This window comes from Podarcis filfolensis, assembly GCF_964270895.1.
Source record: "Podarcis filfolensis genome assembly, chromosome: 4".
NCBI classification, from domain to species: Eukaryota; Metazoa; Chordata; class Lepidosauria; order Squamata; family Lacertidae; genus Podarcis; species Podarcis filfolensis.
In genome coordinates, this window is record NC_139607.1 from 69,171,065 (window position 1) to 69,179,783 (window position 8,719).

The window sequence follows — 8,719 nt, forward strand, 5'->3', positions numbered from 1 at the left end:
GTTGGATGACAATACACATCAGAAACACTGATTCCTCCTTCAACTTTGAAAAACAACAACCCACCAACACCTATTGTTTCTCCTGCTTTGTGTGTTATAACTAAAGTGGCTCAGACCTGAGACAATGCTCATTCTGGATGAATCTTAAAACTTAAGAAAATCAGAACTAAAAACACCCACAATCCTCTCAGTTCAGAAAGTAATAAAAATTGCAATTCTCATAGGAAAATGCTTTCAGAAAATGTAAGAAATCACTTCTCTCTCTCTCTCTGAAGCTTAACTCTTATTAATCATTCCATTCAGACATTGCTGTTGTGTATCTAATATGCCAAATGTATTTCAATTATTTAGTAGCTGTAATATTGTATTTATTTTATCCTGCACCTCTATTGTCTGTGATTGTGATTGAGTATTGCTAATGCACAAAAGGTTTCCTACTGCTTTGATGTTTTGCTTAGCGATTCTCAAAACCCTTTCATTTTTGAAGGTTGTAGAGAAGTGTTGCTTAAATTTGTGAGGGTTTTAAAAGCCTTTTGTAATCAGACACAAAGTTAGGAAAATGGGATGGAAATGACTGAAGCCATTTTTATAGGTACAAAAATCCACTTAGTGAGACAGAAAGACCTGCTAGCCCACAGGCAGTGCTATTTTTCTAGAACTCACCACGAACCCTTCCTTCATTCTCTTAGAATGGCAATGGTGCCTACCTGAGAGGTGCTGAAAAAAAGCCCTGCCCACAGGTATATCACTCAACAATCTTTACTAATATTATACATTGGATAAAGCAAAAATAAAATAAAGGGGGGGGGAGGAATTACTTGAGAGTATTTCTAGAACTAGGCACGCATGGGTCTGTTTCTCTAAATAAACATGTGTAGGGTCGAGCTGAATGATACAAAAGGGGTTTCAAAAGGTGCACTCCACCTTGAGAACAGCAATGAGGGGGTTAAAAGGACCTAGAGGCTCTCCATTAAAAAGAAAAATACACAAGTGCTCATATTTCTGGATCAAAGCCGAAGTGTTTGGAAAGATGTTAATAGTGAAGCACCTGGATCACCATGTTTTTATGGGTGTAGCTGCATTTGCCAGGTAATTTAATATGGCTCATTCACATCTGTCATTTCAATTTTTGAAGTCCTATTAAAAATGGAGCGTTCTCTGTCAGGCAGAGAGTGCACGGATATGGTTCAGCTGCTGCCTAGCTTATGGGATTTGAAGATTGGACTACGTATATTGAATGTGTACAGAAACAGTATTTATATGTCAATAGCAAATATGGATGCTAAATTAACTATACCAAAAGCTTTGGCAACCAACCGGTAATGCTCCAGCTCTGACTTTGCTCCTCAGTTATTTTTTTCCTAGTTTCTGAAATGGGGAAGTGAGAGGAAAGAATAGGAAATATAATCAATGCTGTTGGGACTATTCTTCTGTTGTGAACTAATACTAATTGTATGAAAAAACTTCCCATGAAAATTCTTGTGATAAAGAAATGATATATGTCCATTCTTGGAACAGTCTGCAGGTTTCATCTGAACCCGGGTAGATTTCCATGATTGTGTCCTACTGCATAAATTGAGGTTTCTCCTTAATTTATATCAGATATAAATTGGCATTATTGAGGGACCAGCTGCCATTGGTCTTGAGAGTTGAGAGGTCATCTAGCAGCAGCCATTTCAGCAGGTTTCCTGAACTGTTTCCATCCCAATGGGTTATTATAAGAATTGCCGCTTTTAAGAATATGGGCTTGATCTTGCTGCTTCCTCTTCCCTCCCCATTTCCCCCCCTTTCTGTGCCATGTCTATCAGTCTACTACAGAATTCTGTAACCCACTCTGAGAGTGCTCTTTAAATAAATCCATATTTCAGATTTGAATTTGGTTCCACTAATGTCCAATGCTTGAGAGCACATGTGCTTAGCTGCTTTTATAGTGCTTATGTCTGTGGCTGCCTTTCTTATCTATAGGGCTGCCATATGTCCGAATTTTCCCAGACAGTACTGAGATTTCAAAGGTGGGATTGATGTCCAGAGTGGGATGGGGGTTTCCGAAAGGCGGTGCTCTGTCCTGGATCTTAGGCAAGTCAATAAAAATAAATCGCAATTTTTTGGGTTTTTTTTTGGGGGGGGAGCTCAAGAATTTGGGGGTATTCTTAAAAAAAACCCTCAGCAACTTTTGTGATGTTGTGATATCCTATCAATAGGATAGACCCTATTGTCTGTCCTAACCTCTTTCACTGCTTGGAAAAGAGGATATTTCCCTTGAGGAGAGAGTTTTGAATCCTTGTTCCAGGAAGAACTTTGTATGCTTTCAGCAGGCCTCTGGCCTACACATTTACTTTGTGCTCTAAAGCAGTTCTTGAGTGGAACATATGATGATTCAAATCTTGGGATACCTTGGGATGAGCAATACTGGAGTCATTGCTGGCTGTGTTGCTGGGGCTGATGGACCATCTGTGTGTTTTGTGTTTGTCTGATGTCAGTGTGTGTGTGTGCTTTAGGATGATGCGCCTATCGTAATTAATTCATTGGTTGCCTCCATGTATGGGGGCATAATTTGTTTGTTTTATTTATTTATACAAGTATTTATAGACCACTTTTTCGCAAAACACTAGTGTACAGCAGCATAAAAGACATTCAAAAGCAACACAGAAGGATAATTAAAATGACTGGCTGCTCAAGAAAATTTTAAGCAACTGCGTAGGCCTGTCTGCGTAAGAATGTCTTCAAGAGGAACCTGAAAGTCACAAGTAAGGATGCTGTTCCACCATCATAGCAGCAGCACCTCTCCGTCTCCCTGAATGAAATTTGAGCATAGGATTGTTCTGTCCATTCCTCATGGCCTTTTAAAAGTCATCCTGCTTTCTTTTCCTTAGTATTATCACAAACAACAATAATTTATAAGAGGCTGATGACTATCCAGAAACATAATTAATCATGATTATCTATGTCATGCCTAATTATGGAGAGCTATCCCTGGGGACAGACTCCAGTTACGTTCTGAAACCTTCAGACTGTAATGATTTCCCATTGTATTGTAAATATTCTTGGTTCACACTCACAGAAATATAGAGTGTATTTATGATGCCAGGGGTCAAAAGAATACAATTAAGTAGTATACAATTAAGTGTAAGCACCTCATGTATTTAAAGAACACATACTTCAGTTCTGGAAAGTTTAATTTGTATTCTTCACACATGAAAATATAAAGAATATTTTTCTATTATAGTTTTCCATGTGGGATTGTGCTTAGCTAAATCTGAAGAGATGATTTTCATTCTGTGACTTTAGTGCAAAGTAGATTAAAAGTTAGGGAGGGGTGAATTAAATCTTACCTGCAGGGTACCAATTCTCAAAAACATGTTCATTCCAAAGATGTGAAAGATATATTTTTTTCCCCAGAAGGAATCTAATTTCTGCTAAGGAGAAAATGGCTTCTGGTATAGCTGAAGAGAAGAAAAAGAAGAAGAAAACTTTAGATAAAATTCTGACATTATATAACCCAGTAAATAAAATGTAATAGAGATGTGTACAATTATGAAGAAGATGCATATAGGTTTACATGTGAGCAATTACATCCCTGGGTGATAACAAAGCTGAACACGTTTTCATTCAAGAAGAAAAACACTAAAATTGTGCTTGAAATGTAAGGACCACAAAACACAAGCTGCCTGTTTGGTTTGTTATTGAAAAGCATACCACACAACAAAGTCATTCCAGAAAAAATGAAAAAATGAAGAACTATTTATTTTTACAAGCCAAGGTGGGTCTCTGAAGGGAAGGTACGAGAACATTGTTTCAGCACTGCTATAACCAAAGGCGATGTTCTAAGGCAGAGAGATTTACATAATAGATTTGTAGAACTATGCTGGAATGCCTGCTGTTGTACTTGATTTCTCAGGCTGTTCCACAAGCTAGCTAAAGTTAGAATTAAGCTCATTGATTGTACTTTTTTTAAAAAAAGGGGGAACTTTTTTTTTTTTTTTACTTCCTCATGTAGCCTAATAAGCTGTCAAGGCACCCCCATCTCCTTAATGTCAGTGGAGACAAAATTACAACCAAAACTCAAAGAGGAAGAAGAAAAAAGACAACTTTTCTAGCTTAGGTCATCCATGGATGACCATAGACCAGTGTAGATGACTGCAGTCAGGGAAAACTGAATACACAGAAGGAAGAAGCAGATCACTGCATGGAGCCACTATGCTAGGTTCCTGGCAGGTGGGTCATATTGCTGACTGGGAGGTACCACTGTGTTCTCACGGGAAATGTTTTTCTGGGACACTTGCAGGGTATGCCATTAGAGCAAAAAGGGAGTCACCACCCTATCAATCTTAGGCTGCCTTCAGCTGAGTCAACCGTATCAAAACATTTGTTTTAGCTACAGCATAACTTCCTCACATAGCCTTGAATATTTCACTGCTGGGCCTTGTTTTCCTGCTACAATTCCCAAACCTCTGCAGGCTTTGACTGTATGTAACCCTCAATAAAACAAAATCAGAGAAATATTCCCTTTAATTATTCATAGTGTTTAAATATTAAGGAAAACAATGAAGATTCATTATTTTAAAATGTTAAAAGGGAATATTCCTGTTACGAGTTCAAAATCAACAAAGCATTCTCTCTTCAAAGGAGAAGGTAGATAATGCATTTAAATGGTTTGCCCCCACTTAACATATGGCTGGCAGGCAAGTCTCAGTGACCTTCCTGGTTGTTGTTTAAAACAGCATCTTTATATGAGGCAATGGAGTAAGAAACCTGCTTGTGCGAAGCACTGGTCTCTGTCTCAAACGCACAATCATCTTTGAAATCATTCAAACACCTACATTGTGGAATGTGAAAGGTTGGTTTTTGCCTCCTGCTCTTGCAAATGACTAATCCTCTTTTGTATTAGAAAGTCATAATGTCTCCCTCATTATTTGGGAAGGGCACCCCATGTTTGGCAATGTCTAAGGGTTGCATCCAACAGAGAGTGTTATGTACTGAGTTGAATAGGATCCAAAAGGCAGCAGTCTGATTGGTCCTAGAACAATAGGATTCAGAATGCAGCAGTCTGATTGGTCCACAGGAGCCAGCCAATCCAGCTCCAGGTGGAAGTGAATCTGCAACCTGATTGGCCTACAGGTGAATCCCGGAATTAGCCAATCACATGGGGCCCATTGTGTAAATAATGTATATAATGCAGACATTCTGGGGGAACTTCCATTCCTCCTCACCACTATGAGCTGAATAAAGAGCATGAAGTCCACTCTCGACTCTGAGTATATTTCAGAGAGCAACATTAATGTTCTGTCAGTGCAAATATTTCTGCTTGTGCAATGGAACTTCCTCCCTCCCCCTGCCATGCACCCTCTAAATGAGTTCTGGGGGTTCCCTCAACCGTTTTGAACAGAGTTGGGGAGAGTGTGGGGAGCACAGATGTGGCAAACACCTGTGTTATCATGCCTATATGAGGACCTTTAAAATTGCTTACCACAGCACAATGATGAAGCACTTCTTGTGCCATTGCTGTAACATGTAAATGGAACCCCATGGAATGGACTCTCTGAGCATGGAATGCAACTGCTTGAAGAACCTGTTGCTTTCTATTTGGATTTGAGCTAGAATGTGAAACAGACTTTCTGTGTTTGACGATCTTACATAGAGGGCAGTTATCATGAACAGGCAGAGCACAGAACAATTATTTTTGTAAAATAAAAGCATGATGTGAAGGGAGCCATAGCAGTCACGAGGAACAAAAACAGCAATGTGAAACTAAACAGAAGAGGAAGAGGAAGGAAGGAATAGTTAGGTTAAATAAATTAGATTAAATATTATTTTTATGCTGCTTTGCAGCCAACCCCCCCATAATTCTTATTTAAAACTTCAGAATAAACACTTCAGCTAGAAATAGAGGACCTCATTTTTAAATAAAAAAATAAAATCCTCCTTAGGAAAAAAATGCAGCTGGTCTTCCACCCCCACTCCAGAGCCCCTTTCTGATTATTTCTTTTCCCCGTTGCCTTTGAGGTGAATGAGATGTAGCCTGTCAATTTGCGTCTGTCAGACTTTGTGGCCTTGAGGCCAGACTACCTGTGACTAAGGGAATCAATGCACGTTTTTGTCATTGATTGCAAGAGAACCTGGATTAAATCCATTATGCTTAAAATTGACACTCTCTTCTTGTTGAGTATGACGAATAGTGTTTGGTGGGAGTTGGGGTGAGGGGAAACACCTCCCACGTTGTCCTTCCAACAGGCCATGCTCTCAAAGAGTGAAGAAATGAACCTTACTATTAGGGAGAGTGATGCAGCTGTCTAAGGTCTGAAGTGTTATGAAAGGGCAGCAAGTTTTTAGTTCTTTAATTAATTTTCATTGGTTGTTTTTTTTACCTCCTAAGGAAGCATTTGTGGGATTTTCTGTCAAAATAGCTGGGGTAGCCTTGGGTTCTATGACTATGCCCTTGAAGGGGGGACATAATTTGCTATTCCACCTCAGCCAGAAAATTGTATTTGTTCAACCATGATCATGAAAGGTGTGCAAGGCTGTCTCAACACAAATGTTTCTGCAGAAAGGTGCCTGAGGTGGCAATTCCAAGGGGCCCAGGCAAATCTGGAAATGTCTTCTTCAGCGGGAATTCCCATCTAACATTTTTTGTGTCAGCATGTTCTGAGGTGTGAAGGTAATTCTCTCCCCACCCCAATGCTCCCAAATCTAGATCCTTATACCTAATTCCGCACACAGGTGAATGGAAGGAGAACCTCTTCCTTCTGCCCTTGAAATGTTGCTGGGCTACAGCTCCTGCCCAGCATGGCAGCCGATGATGGGGTTGCTGTCTAAAACATCTGGAGGGCACCAGGTTAAGACTGCTCTACAAGAGATTTGAACCCCCTCCTCTGAAATTCTGCTGAGACCAAGGCAATTGGGCAGCATCTGATTTTCCAAGTACTTTTCTTCAACATTTGCAATTAGTTCTCTGCAGGAGAAGTAGAGTGTTTGACCAACAGCACTGAATTTACGTTATCAGTTTTCTTTACTGCCAATGATAAGGACATGCAAAGCAGCATAACTTCTCTTCGAGAATCATCTAAAGCAGATGTTATAGCAGAAAGCGCTTATCCCCAAATACTGCCACTGCAGTAATAGCAAGGGAAACGCAGAAAATTGCTTGCAAAGTAAATTGCTTTTTTTTTTGCATGATGTACAAACTCTGTTTCTTCAAGTTTTCCCCTGAGTGAAAGTCCATCTTTAAAGAAATGGGCTTCAATATTGGTCTCTCAAGATGTTGTTATAAACAAGGATAAAGAAATATTTTACAGTGATAGGAAAACAAGGACGTTTAACTCAGTGGATCCCAACCTTTTTTTGACCATGCCCCACCTAAGCATCTCTAAGTCACCTAAGCATGTCATGCCCCGTGACATATAGTTCTTATTATTCAAAAAGTGAACTATTTACGTGAAGGAAACCTAGAACTGTTAATAACTCATTCTCGAATTTGTTGTTTAGTCATTTAGTCGTGTCCGACTCTTCGTGACCCCATGGACCAGAGCACGCCAGGCATTCCTGTCGTCCACTGCCTCCCACAGTTTGGTCAGACTCATGTTTGTAGCTTCGAGAACACTGTCCAACCATCTCGTCCTCTCTCGTCCCCTTCTCCTTGTGCCCTCAATCTTTCCCAACATGAGGGTCTTTTCCAGGGAGTCTCCTGTTCTCATGAAGTGGCCAAAGTATTGGAGCCTCAGCTTCACGATCTGTCCTTCCAGTGAGCACTCAGGGCTAATTTCCTTAAGAATGGATGCGTTTGATCTTCTTGCAGTCCATGGGACTCTCAAGAGTCAGCCTTCTTTATGGTCCAGCTCTCACTTCCATACATCACTACTAGGATTCTCGAATTGCCCCCCCCCATCTATCATCACTACTGGGATTCTCAAATTGCCCCCCCATTCTCGAATTGCCCCCCTGTGGGGCATGTGCTCCACCTTGGGAACCACAGGTCTAACTATTTTGTTTTATACACACACACACACACACACACACACACACACACACGTATTGTGCATGTTTATTCAGGAGTAAACCTTTCAGTGGAACTTGCTTCCAGGTAAGTGTGTACAGGATTTTGAGCCTTAAATCATTCCTTCAGATTACAGGCTTGACCTATCAGTCACAACAGAGCTCTCTCTCGACCCTCTGCTCTTTGCACATCTGCATTGCATGTAGAAGGTCATGGGTTCAATCCTTAGCATCTCCAGGTAGAGCTGTGAACACCCTTTGTTTGAAACTCTGGAGAGCCACTGTCAGGCAACGTTGATAATATTGAGCTAGATGGATCCATGGTCTTGACTCAGTATGAGGCAGCTTCCAGTGTTCCACCATCACTCCATCCCGGTGCTATTTCCAATACTGTATGGAAAGCTTAGTAACATTACTTTCACTATTAGCAGGTGCTTGTCTCTGCAGGGTTTTATTGTTTTATAACTGGGTTGCAGAGGCACCACAAAGCACTTCAGGTGCTGCCACTTTGACCCATGCTGCCTTACACGGATCCTGCTTTGCCCATGAAAAGTCCCAAATCCCTCCAAGGTACCCCTCTGACGCTCTGGGTTTTGACACCCCTGATGCACACCCCTTTAAGATTGCTGGGGTCATTGAATAGCCATGAAATAAATTGGTCGCTGAAGTTGTTGTTGTTGCTGTTTTGCAATACATGTACATGGAGTAGAAAAGGGTATTGAGGATTATT

The 8,719-nt window shown here is 40.6% G+C and overlaps 1 long non-coding RNA gene across 1 annotated transcript in view; it reads right to left on the bottom strand.

Annotated features, from left to right (window-relative positions):
* Positions 1-5,536, bottom strand: part of LOC310761645 — a 63,587-nt gene extending 58,051 nt beyond the window's left edge. Inside the window, exons 1-2 of the long non-coding RNA XR_014547625.1 lie at positions 5,468-5,536; positions 3,333-3,443 (exon numbers count right to left, since the gene is read on the bottom strand). This is a non-coding gene — a long non-coding RNA (uncharacterized lncRNA). The remainder of the gene's footprint in view (positions 1-3,332; positions 3,444-5,467) is intronic.
* Between the last annotated feature and the right edge of the window lie 3,183 nt (positions 5,537-8,719).